This window comes from Haliotis asinina, chromosome 15 (assembly GCF_037392515.1).
Source record: "Haliotis asinina isolate JCU_RB_2024 chromosome 15, JCU_Hal_asi_v2, whole genome shotgun sequence".
Lineage (NCBI taxonomy): Eukaryota > Metazoa > Mollusca > Gastropoda > Lepetellida > Haliotidae > Haliotis > Haliotis asinina.
The window spans coordinates 11,387,295-11,400,029 of record NC_090294.1 but is presented as its reverse complement, the minus strand read 5'-3'; the positions used below and the strand labels follow the sequence as shown (position 1 = coordinate 11,400,029).

The following is a 12,735-nucleotide window of genomic DNA, read 5'->3' as shown; positions in this document are numbered from 1 at the left end:
AAGCATTAGACCCACACATTGCCATATCTATGGTGGGATTTGAACAAAGTTCCTCAGCATGACAAGGGAACACTTCAATCATACATTAAATCAAACTATCTATGCTACAAGCCCACCACTATGACACAAAGAACATCTTGGCAAAACAAACATGCATACACAATACAAAATCACTCAAGAATGTAGCACTCTTATTCAGAGAAATCACCTGTGTCTTCAGTTTATATTACCAAACACCATCTTTCACAATAAAAGTTCAAAGAACACAAATCAATGAAGCCTTGACAAGCTATGTTGCTATATATCTGAGTCTCTTACAGAGTACATTCTGTTTCAAGAACTACTGTTCATCAAAACATATCCACTGCAACAATTCTGAATACTGAGAGAAAACAGAAGGGTCAGGTTACCATACCTATGTTCTCACATAAATAGCAGAAATCATATAGTGACTATAAATCTATGATGATGATGAACTGCTGTCATCAAACACAGAAGGTGATTAATACAGCAGGGCTAGATGGTCCCAGGTGGCTGGTAGTAACAATGCGAATCCTACATGCTTTACATGCCAGAACTGGAGACACCAGTCCATTCCAGGAGACCCCCATCTGTGATGACATGCCAGGCCACAGGGGCAGATTGTTGTACAGCATTCTTATGGACAGACACTGAGGTCAGCGATGTTACATGAATCTACTTTCATTTTTAACAACCTAAAACAGACATTTGTCCTTTTTCTAGACCTAAACAGGCTATACCAACCTAGTGCTAGGGATAACAACTTCTTTTATTCGAGAATGTGACGTTTTGATAGATTCCTGTACCGTTGTCAAGCAGGAATTATACCAGAATCTGTATTGAAATGTCACTCTCAAGAATAAAAGAAGTTGCTATACATAAAGTTTGGTCTGTATTGTGCTTCACAACTTCTAAAATGCCACTCAAAGAAATTAAATGGCCTACCAGTGATAAATAATCCTATCTCTTCAAGATCTGACAGACCCAGGGTTGAATAGTTTTCATGAAAAATCAAAAACTTAACAGTTCGCTAAAATGACAAAACCTTAAACACACTCTGAAGGTGTATTCATTTGTGCTAAAAAAAGAGATACAACAGTATTGATGATTATTACTGTTATACATCACATTACTCAGCACTTATTTTTCAGGTTTGTTTTTTGTGTGGACAACTTGACCATTGACAACGCTCATTATTTCTTATCAGGGCTCAATTTAACTTTATAAAAAAATGCACCTGCACATCCTGATATTGAAAAGTGCTACCTCATAATTATGTGTGCATGCACTAAGTGCATGTCAAAGCCTTTACTTTTCCTCACAATGATCTTAGAAAACACACAATACATCATAAGCTCCATGTACCAATGATATTACTAGTAATAGGGTTGCAAAAGTTTTCATGCTTTCTTGGGCTTGACAACACACAGAAGGTACGTGAAGACTATGTGTACATGTTCATGTTGCTCTTTACAGCAATACATCATTAATTAATATATACTTATGAAAGGTCGCCAGACATGGTATTTATTCAAACTAGCTCATTCATCTGTTTTTAACTTCAGTATATTTATGAGACCAGAGTGCAACTTGATTTTGTCAACCACCAGTGAGGAAAACTATGAATGTTTCATACTTCCTTTTTCACACTTCAACCAACAATTCTTTTTATTCACTAACATGTCCAGTTGGTGAGGAAAACTAACAATACTTCTTATTCTGTTATGGACAATACTCAATATTTCCGACTGTGTCCAGTCTGTGTACACTAAGAACCATATTTTCCCATTAGTTTCAATTTTCATACTTTTGTTTCAATTTTCATTTAGATATTAATTACTGCTTATGGAAGATGATGACACTTACAATAAAGCCAGGAAATCTATGTGAAGTCTTAAATTTGAAGATAGGCATTAAGGTTTTATCCTGTCTGCAGTCTATACCCTGATCTATGGAGCCGAGAGAACTGTGGCAGAGAGTTACACCATAGAGTCACTCCTTGTACTGTTAGATCACACCTGCCTTCATGCCCAAGGCTGCAGCTATTGTAAGTTATGTGTCATGCTCCATCTAACTCTCATGTAACCTCCAGCAACAAGGTAGCAGTGATGGAGGACCTTGTAAATTTAAGGACTTCATATCACATATCAACATTTGGCATTAAGTTCATCAAGTTAGTTGTCATCTTCTAAATGTAGTTTCATTCATACAGTGTACAATGGAACTTGCAATTTAAGATGTAGTCACAGGGTAATTTAATGGAAATAAGGTGACCTCTGACCAAAATGGAAGGATATTTCTATTCTGTTACACCTACTGGTACTATTAAAGTAAGAATCACAAACCTGGGTGTATGATAAATATTCTAATGTACCCTAAGGACAAAATTATGAATTATCAAGTAGTGTCAGCTTCAGACAATTTGAAATGCCCATGTTTTCTTTTTCTTGATAGTCTGCCATAATTTCAGTTGATTTAACCTCTAAAGGCTGCTAGTACCTAAGTAAGACTTTCTGTGCTTTGACAAAATTACACCCTCAGCAAATGATAAATGAATGCATAGTTTCACATTCTGATTCGCAAAATGCCACGTATGCATCACATATTTTCAGCTCACAGAGGATCATCCAACTCAGACATCATGTCACTGGTATGACAACGAATTCACTACTGCTTTAAACAGTATCTGACTCCTATCAAGGTGTGTATCTACTGTGCAAGGAGGACCAGAAGAAATGCAGGTCATATACGTGGACCATGTTTTGCATAGTGAATCGCAGCATTAGATCACCAGGCCACCTTGCCCTCCCTGACACGTTGAGGCTGTCGCCCAATGAGTCAGAGTACTATCAAGTGTACAACAAACATCAGGTCTCTGTACTCCATTAACAGATTAATGTCCAGGATCTACTTATAACAACTGATAATGTCTTTCCAGTGTCAAGATAAACATCCAAGCCCTTCAGAGGTAACAATTCACCTTTATTGGTGTAGAGATAAATTAACTGCTGTCAATCCACAAATGGTGCTGGTCAGCTTAACCTGTCACAAGGTATTACTGTCTCTGACATATATTGCCATATCAGTTATATATCAATATATATCAGTTTAAAACAGTCATCTGTATCAATTTCACCATGCATAAGTCTTACTGACAAGATATGACCACAACTGTTTCAGATTGCCTGAAGACAATTCAGAACAGATTTAAGACATGTACAGCAGAGCTTCAGATTATTTTGAGTGTTGCCACTTGGCACCTTAACCACTGACATGTGTGCCAATGCAGTTGAGACATTTGCCATTCACGCTAACCATGCTACAGAAGACCTGTGGATTACCTGTGGTATATTAAATGTTGCATCAATGGGTATTCTAGCATTGAAAAAAGTGCCATTGCATAATTTTTAGTGTGGTGTATTGAGCTTGTCTGGCTCAAGAACTGATACAGTGAAATAATACACATTTACTGATGATGGAACCTTTAGTTTAAAATGACTATTCCTATTTAAGGCTTACTGTTGGTAGTGGGGTAGCCAAGTAGTTGAATATCAAAATCAGCTAAGATTCACAATCGTTAGAAAACACTTGTTTGTCTCGGTAATTAAACTTTAATAAAATTAGTTAGCTGTGCTCATCGTACTAGTAGTTGCAAGTGTAATACATTACTCGACTCACTGAATTTTAGGAGTACTGCGTACTGAAGCCTGTAGAATTGTGAACTACTTCAAACTCTCACACTGCTTATTCAAATATATTATTTTCACACTTGACCTCATCTTGAGTGATAATCTCAGGCTTGATGTTCCTATAGGAATGTCATCTTACATATAATTACAAAACTAGATCACTTGATATGAACAAATATACTAGATGTAGAATGTAGAATAAGAGCTGATATTTAACTCTATCAGCCAGTACCTCCAGTCATGTATGCGAAACAATGATAAAGATAATCAGCCCAAGCCTACATAGCTGACATAACTCAACAAAGAAATCTCAAATACATCAGCAGCACAGCAATCATTACACTCCTAGATAGACACTATCACCCAAAACCGATAAAACAATCTGATTCACGTATAGCTGATATCAGTGGAAGACATTTTGCACAATGTGACCGACAAGCATTTCCCGTTTTGAAAACAAATTCCACGAAACATCTGCAATACAAGTTCAGCCAACTCTCTAATACGAACATTTCCTACACTATAGCAGCTTCATTGTTTCCTTAATAAAACCACTATGCACATTTCCTCCATAGCAGTATCCTGTTTCATCAACAATAAAGCCATCATTCCCATATGCCTAACTCCAGATGCTTCATACACTGCCAAATCTTGTTATTCTGGAACAATATCCTAACTGATAACTACATCGATCAAAGATAATCAATCTATAACCAACACTATCCCTTGTTAAGGAAATATCTGCAAAGCAAGATATGGGTTAATTATCTTTGAGAGGTTGATTCTGACAAGTCTGCCAAAGGCTAGCTGTAGCTGACCTTCCATATGTTCAGGATAACCACCAGCCTCTTACAGAACTTTCAGAACTTGACCACTCCCTTAAACAAAAATGAAATGAAAATAAACACAGTAACAGTCACTGAATTAGATTTTGAACTTTTGAATTAAATACAAACCAGTTTTGTCACAAACTATGCATGTGGTTTATAAGTCCAGCGTTATCCAAAGGTAATGTCCTATAGTTTAGTGCAGTGTTAGAGCACGTCCATGTGAAGATTCCAGTGAACGGCACAGGGTGGTGTGGTACCTATGACAAGGCGTAGGACAGTGAGAGTGAGTCACCAGCACTCCACACAGACAGCCCGAACTCTCAGATACCACTGCACAATACACACATTCCAGCCAGCACAGCATAATCAATTACAACCCAGGTCACCAATCAATATGCACAGATGCACTTCTGCCTCCCCATGTCTCAAGTCTCCCTCTCAGCCTCTCACACCCTAGGAGGCTGATTGGTCAGAGGCTGCCTCCCTCGTGGTTTTACAAAGCATTAGATCATAACTGTTGTCTTTACACAGTATTATTAACCTGGAGGAACGTAGCACTAAATGGAAACCCTTTGAATTACATTTCACCATATTTTCCACAGCCATTTATAAGTGAATTTTCTGACCAACAACCTGACAGATCTAATATCCGGTTATTAAATTATGATGATAGATGTCACTAGTGATGCAATATTTCTGACATTCAAATTGAAAATGGTGTTAGACAAGAAACTGTATCAACTCATTGTAAATCCAACACATTCAATAGACAGATTTATGCTACTAACAAGCCACCTGATGGATTGTGAGACAACTAAGAGCATTATGCATGGAAGTCGCATGACATATTCCTGCACATGTACTTGGTGAGTCACATGGCTACCACGTCTATGCTTCATGTATTGATTTCTTGCTATTTTAGGATAATGGTAAAGTACCAAGGTTGTGGACAATTCAAGTTCAGATCAATGTCTATGTAACCATGGAGTGAAACACTGACCTAAATAGTCGGACCTGAAACAGTAGCTAATTAACCCTCAAGACAAAAGGGGGTGCCATTTCACGGATGGTCAATGATAACATTTAATGCAGCTTTTAGCTGCAAAAGAAGATCATAACAGTGGCTGCATGCCTGGCTTTGTAAATTGTGTTCATGTCATGTGTTCACAATGTGATGACAATGTCATCTTCAGTCTCATGAACAAGCACAATAATCACTAGTGATCACACAAATCCTTACTTGCTTCACAAATTGAATCAAATCGTTTACCAGAACTACAGCTGCTAACTTGTCTCAAAACATTTCTCCAAATATGTATGTATAAAGAAAATCAATTTCTTTCCTCGCAGAATTGCAACATACATGATTTACGCTGCTTAAACACAGCGGGAAAAGAAGTTTATAAATGACAGAGCTTAAAAACAAATATCAGACTAGACTTTCTTGCAAGGTAACCAAACCACGAGCTAATAATCCTATCCAGATACACCCTGTAGATTTTAAGAGTAGAATATAAATTATCAGCTTGGGAACTGTTTCACAACAGTTTGGGCAAAAGGTATTCACATTAAAAATGATTTGGTCAAAGTTGGCACACTGGATCTTTATTCAAACAAGTAAAAGTCAGAATGAATATGTGCACAGACATAACAAACACTAGTGACCTGCAGTGTAACTGTTAAGGAGAATATTTATCATTTAACAATAAATCACATGACTAACCACAGGCCCAGGCTGTCAATATGTGGATTCTTTTCACTACCCTGGTCACGCCCCAAAAGTTTAAATTGAGGTACCTCAAAACAGAAGGTTCTGTAACCCCCAAAACTTGAAACACTGCTGCTACTCCTATAGAGTTCAATCTTTCACCTATCACATTCATTCTTTCAACAATGAGTTCCACAACACTCTTTCATGAGAAATTTATTTTCTTAACGTTTATCTGAAGTTCACAAACTGACTACATGGCCAATATATTCAATTAGCTTACCTGACTAACCAAAGGGTGAATGCAAAGTTCATGAGATAATCATCTGGCATTAAGACCAAGCTTCTACTTACCTTGCTTATCTTGCATTAATCCAATAGAAACAACTTGGTTTAACAGACCCAACCTTTCTGATTGCAGCAAACCGTTTCTGAACAGTGCACAGCCAACTTATGACTGATCACATTCTTCATATTGTTATATACTTTTGTCATTTTTTTAAAAAACAAGGCTTGATGCTTATGATAATAATGCTTCCTTTATATTATTACCTTTGAAGTACTATCATGCAGACTTAATATCATACATTCACACTATTCACACTGACACCAATAAACAACATAATGTTGTTTATTTCCTTACGTCATGTTTCTTTAATCATTTTGAAGTATCATCACCTCAACAAACCTGCTTATTTAGTATCTGATATATTAAAAAAATTCAATTGATGGTAGACCTGAGACACTGCTGTGAAGCACCTCAAAGCATGAGAGGTCAATCTAGTGAAAATCAGGAATGCTTTCAGGCTTGAACCAGCTGGAGCATTTTGTGAAACCTTATCCTGTTTTGTCCGGAACAAATGTAGCAGCCAGAGAGGCCTCAACCAAGGTGGATCAAGGGATGTGGACCAGTAAATTTCACTAACCATTACATAACGGCATTAGCCTCAGCCATCTGCAGTCCAGTTACCTTGGGTGTGGCTGACCAGGCCAGTCTGGAATGTCCACTGCCTGGGGCAGAGATTATACTGGGAGCTGATAACAAGCATACCATGAGGTAACATTGAGAAACATCTTGATAACACTTGCAAAATGTGTGATCTTACCTAAGGCTACAGCATCAGTATGATTGTTATGAGTGCTTACTGTAATGCATGCAGCACTACTGTTATGTGTAACACAGCCCATTATAGATGTAACATTATAAAAATAGACTATCTATATTTATTCATACGAGACTATTTTTGAGCCAACTGAAAATTGTTTGAAGAAAATCATCATGGCAAGACTACTCTGAGAAGTTTGAAGTTCACATATTGTTACAGCTCAGCTCTCTACTGACCTTCCAAACAAATATATTTCATATTTTAGCTGTACTGATGTAAAATGATATTCCACACAAACAGGAAAAAAACATTAAAAAATACATCTCCGCTGCCTTCAGTGATTGCAAAATTTGTGCAAGGAAAAGTGAAGACAGTGAGCATTTTTTGTTGCATTAACAAAAGGATCCGTCTTCCAAATGAAGAATATGTGCACATCCACATATCACACCCATGGGGCACAGTCTTTGATTTGAGTCTATGGTCTGAACTGACAAGTCCAGTAAATTTTCCTTTGATGTAGCAACCAATAGTCTACACAAGGCAAAGTACTAACTGGTAGATGCCAATGACTGGGCACAAGGATTACCAAATGCACTGTTCACAGCCACTATCGTTCTAATAAACGAAGTCCTAAGGATGACAGGTGACACTTTCCTGCTGGTAAACACTGAGCAGGACTCAAGCGGACATGACATCATAAATCACTTTCAGCAAGATAATAACCTTGTTAAATGCAAATGGTCCAGTGAAAGTTGAACATATTCTCCCTGCCTTAAACCATGAGTACAAAACTCCCTTACCAACACACACTGACACTTGTCATTAATTGAAAAGTTTTGTTGTAACAGTACGCGTATAAGCAAGTCTAAGGACGCCATAGCAGGAGAGTTTGATGGGACCTGGCCACAGTATTGCTGTGTGTCCTGATAGCAGATAATATGCTGTAATGGGCATGATAACAGGATGTAAGATATTGAGAGAAATGTCAGGAGGCAATCAGGTCTCTGACAACCTTACACCTTCTGAAGTTGGTTGTGGATGTCAGGATCAGAAATAAAAAAAATCTGGCAACAATAGAATGCAGATCAGGGCCTCGTTTTTTTAAAGCTCCCCAAGCTCTAACATATTCATAAAATTATGTTAATGTATGGCACTTACAACTATTTTAGGGCTATGAGAGCATAAAAAATCTAAGGGGAGGATTGATGATTTCTCATATACACCATGATGTATAGACCACTGACTTATAATATCAAGCACTGGCACATCTCACAATGGTACCAAAGCAACCAGTCCACACATCAAGATGCTTTGGCGAGTGACATGTTTAATTATTGGCAAGTATCCTGTTTGTTGTTATCAACAAACAAGTCAGTTTCCTCTATGGCCAGAATAACAGGATTGACCAACAGGATTGATCAAAAGCTCTGAGGATCAGTAACACTTTCCGATAGGTCATAAAATCAGTTTTACATAATCAGTTTCTACATAAAACGAGGACTAACAGGAACTAGCTTTGCATAACACTGATGTATTGTCCCCAGTGAACCATGAGAGGAATGAAACCCAGAATTTCAGCAGGGCCTTCCTACCCACCTTAGGCCAATTTAGGAAGAGCATTTGGACAGACACATGCTTCACTCCATAACTCCAGTCTGTAGCTGGGGCTGTCATATCCGTAATACTATCAAGGTCAGGCCATGTAGATAAATGACTACACCCTGCTGGGAGTAGCTACAGCTAACAAGAAACTACTTTCCTGAGAACTATTCTGTTGGGATTATCATTCACAGCCAGGACCGATCAGTTTACACTGGCAGCTGAAAGAGGAAACCTCCACCGAAAGACAATCCATCAGTGGATGCCAATATCACCATTGAGAACATATCCCAGAGAATATGCTGCTGATATCCCAGAGAATATGCTGCTGATATCCTGGAGAATATGCTGCTGGAGCTGATTCCCTAGCCACACCTGATATCTGAACGAAAACACTGACTGTAGATAGCTACAGGGCATATACAATGGCATATACTGACAAAGTTGTCACAGGCTGCATACAGTGATCATACACAGGAAATGCACTCAGTCCCTCTCCAAACAGCTGTGTAGTATTACATTTTGTTTGTCAAGGAAATCAATGAATACAGGTCTCATCACAATGTGATGCAATTCAATGTTTTGTCACATATTGGGAATTACTGTAAGTGAAAGAAATTATCAACCAAGAACAAATCAATAACACATTCTTGTCATACTTGGATGTCTGGAAACATGAACAATATGAAGCATGTCACCAAACACAAGTCATTGATGAAGAAATGTTTTTTAGTAAATACAAAAATAGTACTTTGTAAATTCGCTTAGTTATATGTACTACCTGTTCCTTTTTCCTGTTTGTCTGTCACTATATATGAAAAAGCATATGTCTCCTCAACAATAAAAGCAACAGTGTGATGTAGTATTTACAGGTATTGTAAGTTGACAATTGTGAACATAGCCTGCTCAATACATTAGATTTCACATACTGACCCCTTTGACATTTGCAAATTACTAACATGAATACAATTTATGTTATATAAACATATTGCCTAGCATTCAGTCACAAACAAGAAGAAGAAGTCTACATATAACAAAGTTGGGCGTATTGACAGCCTGTCTCACAAATAACAGGAATAATACTAAAAAACAAGTACCTATGTTGCATCCCGGTCAAAACTACAATTGTTTCTTGTTAAGTATCCCGCTCATTGAATTCTAATGAACTTTAAATTAGGATGCATACATTCATGATGGTCCACAAACATGATGGTAAATGCGTTGAGAACATGCTCTTTCAATCAGGATTTCAGACTGACACAACAGAACCTAACTATTGATTATCAATAGGCTGAAGCCAACATTTATTGCTGATCTTGCAATAATGCCCAAACCTCTTCACTGGCTGGCTGCCATTTGTCTACAGTGACTTGAATGACCCAAGCATATTTGTGTAGCTTATTGATGGTGCAACAGAGTGTTATGACTTGTAATTGCTGTGTACAGCCTGTATGAATCAACCGCACTTGAACTCGGCAACACATTACCACATATCCTGAAATTAATTACAGGGTGTGGGACGTGATCTGCAGGATATGCTTTAGAAGAAAGTCCCAGACTACTGTTGAACTACCACCATGGTAACAATTAGAAAATTTATTTGTACTGACCTGTTGCAATTAACATGTATTCACTTTCTTAATTACTCAAAAGTGTTTTTAGTATTACTGTGTGGTAGGTATAATGGCAAGATCAATATATTCAAGAAATAATTAGACTCTGAAAACTGTATCAAACCATTAATTACCTTTACTGTAAAGAAAGAGTATGCTGGCTAAGAAACAGGAAAAGAACAGACAATCTATAGTATCACAAGCTGATGATTTTGTACCTTGCAGTATATTATTAATCTAAGGAATTTTTTTCCTCAAAAGCAAGGCATTGTGGGGAACAAATTTTAAATCACAGGATGCACAAAATATTATTGTTCACAAAAGGTTTTACACCTTTTTATACTGAAAATGATCCAGTGTATTGTGAATAGGTTTTCCAGGTACCAGAAATCAGCATACATATTAAATGTCCTCTTGTGCTTAATCTGAAAGATTTCATTCAAATTACTAAATTCAGTGAATTTTCATCATTACAAAACCAAAACATGTTCACTGGTTTCAGGATGTTCAGGTATTTGCCTGAAACAACAGGTGAACTAAACATGCTGTTCCTTGACCTCAGCCGACCTCAAACAACAATACCTCCCACCCACAATTGGTCATGACAAGACAGTCCCCATTCATTGATTTGCTTTCCATGAAGCCCCGCTTGAATCAGACATCCCCAGACGCCAGCGGGCATGACCAAGCATATGTCAGATGTTCACACTGACCTCAGCCATATCAAAATTTACTGCAGAATTAACAAGATTAGATAAAACATTAACCAGCATACTACCGTTACTAATACTAGACACATGGGCTGACATTCTCCTTCACTGTTTTATGTGGACTTATCTAATAGTTGGTTCATGATTCGGACATACGAAAGGTAACTAAATATCAACCAGGGATTTAGAACTTCAAAAATTAATAACAGAAGACAATTTAGAAAACAGTTAATATATTAATGAATATTTAGCACAATCTGATCCCTTAATCTGAATCATTGTATGTTACACCTCTGACTGGTGCACATAGTCTATGTGTAGTGATCAAAGATCAAACAATGATACGATCAAAGTGAATCACGATATGATTCATGTTACTCATCATGTTCAACCATGTGAATAAGCCATGTGCACACAGGGGTAAAATACAAAATGGAACACATTGCATAGAATTTTGTACGGTAATAAATGCGAACATCGAGTATAGGAATACAGATAACACACTATTCAAACAATCACATTGAATTGAAAGAAGCGCAACAGTGAATAATCCAGGCAGGTTACAAGGTGAACCGATGATGGATGCACCGGCCGGCGTCAGCCTTCATCTACAAACACCTGACCCTAACAACAACATTTGCTGAAACAGACATTATTCACACATTCAGCTGTAGTTGTGTGGTGATGCTAGGCGTTGATCTCCGCAAGTGAGAAGGAATATTTTGTACTCCGACACACCTGAACGAAGGCTACTGCCAATGGCCGACTCATATGCTTCACTATCCAAAATGGCGGCTTACTTCATGCTCAGAACATTTTACACATAGCTGTACTCAGTCCTTCAAATCAACAGATATGATACGTTTTCATGTTTCATTATTATATGATACAACAGTAACTCTGCATTTCATAACTCTTACGCTATTGCAATTAGCTTCGCAAGGTTCTGAAATACCGGTCCCGAGTACACTTGCAAATGTGTTGGCTTCACGCGATATATGTGCAGGACTGCAATCACTCTTTTCCAAGCATCCACAAGCTTTCTTTTCCGATCACAAACGCACAGATATTACTCGGCAATATATGTCTTACCTGAAAATCAAACAACGAAAATCCTTGGGCAGTAAAAGCGCCGCCGTATGACCCAGATCCACAAACCAGGCTTCCTAATATGCAAATACACAGGGATAAGCGTACAGAAATAACCACGGCGGCTGTTCCATCAGTAAAACGCGTGCGTCGTATAATACACGTGATTCAGGTTAACATTATGTTTGGCAATTTAGTCTATTCTAAATCTATGGAATAACCTCTAACACAGTATATACACTGTGTATGCAAACACAAGATAGACCACAGCCTTGGTTAGATTACTAATATTGTAAGACGCCTTCTTACCGAGGGAGGATAAACACCGGAAGTGGACTGTCTAGGCGGTGACATCAAACTCGCATACAAT

General features: G+C 37.8%; 1 protein-coding gene across 15 annotated transcripts in view; it reads right to left on the bottom strand.

Annotated features, from left to right (window-relative positions):
- Positions 1-12,499, bottom strand: part of LOC137265902 (protein hu-li tai shao-like) — a 53,827-nt gene extending 41,328 nt beyond the window's left edge. For 12 of the 15 annotated variants that reach the window (XM_067801367.1, XM_067801369.1, XM_067801371.1 and 9 more), the window contains exon 1: positions 12,369-12,471. The gene's annotated coding sequence lies outside the window, so the exon portion shown is untranslated. Of the gene's footprint in view, positions 1-12,368 lie in introns of all 15 variants that reach the window. The other 3 variants (XM_067801370.1, XM_067801366.1, XM_067801365.1) reach the window with 3 other exon arrangements.
- Positions 12,500-12,735: the final 236 nt, after the last annotated feature.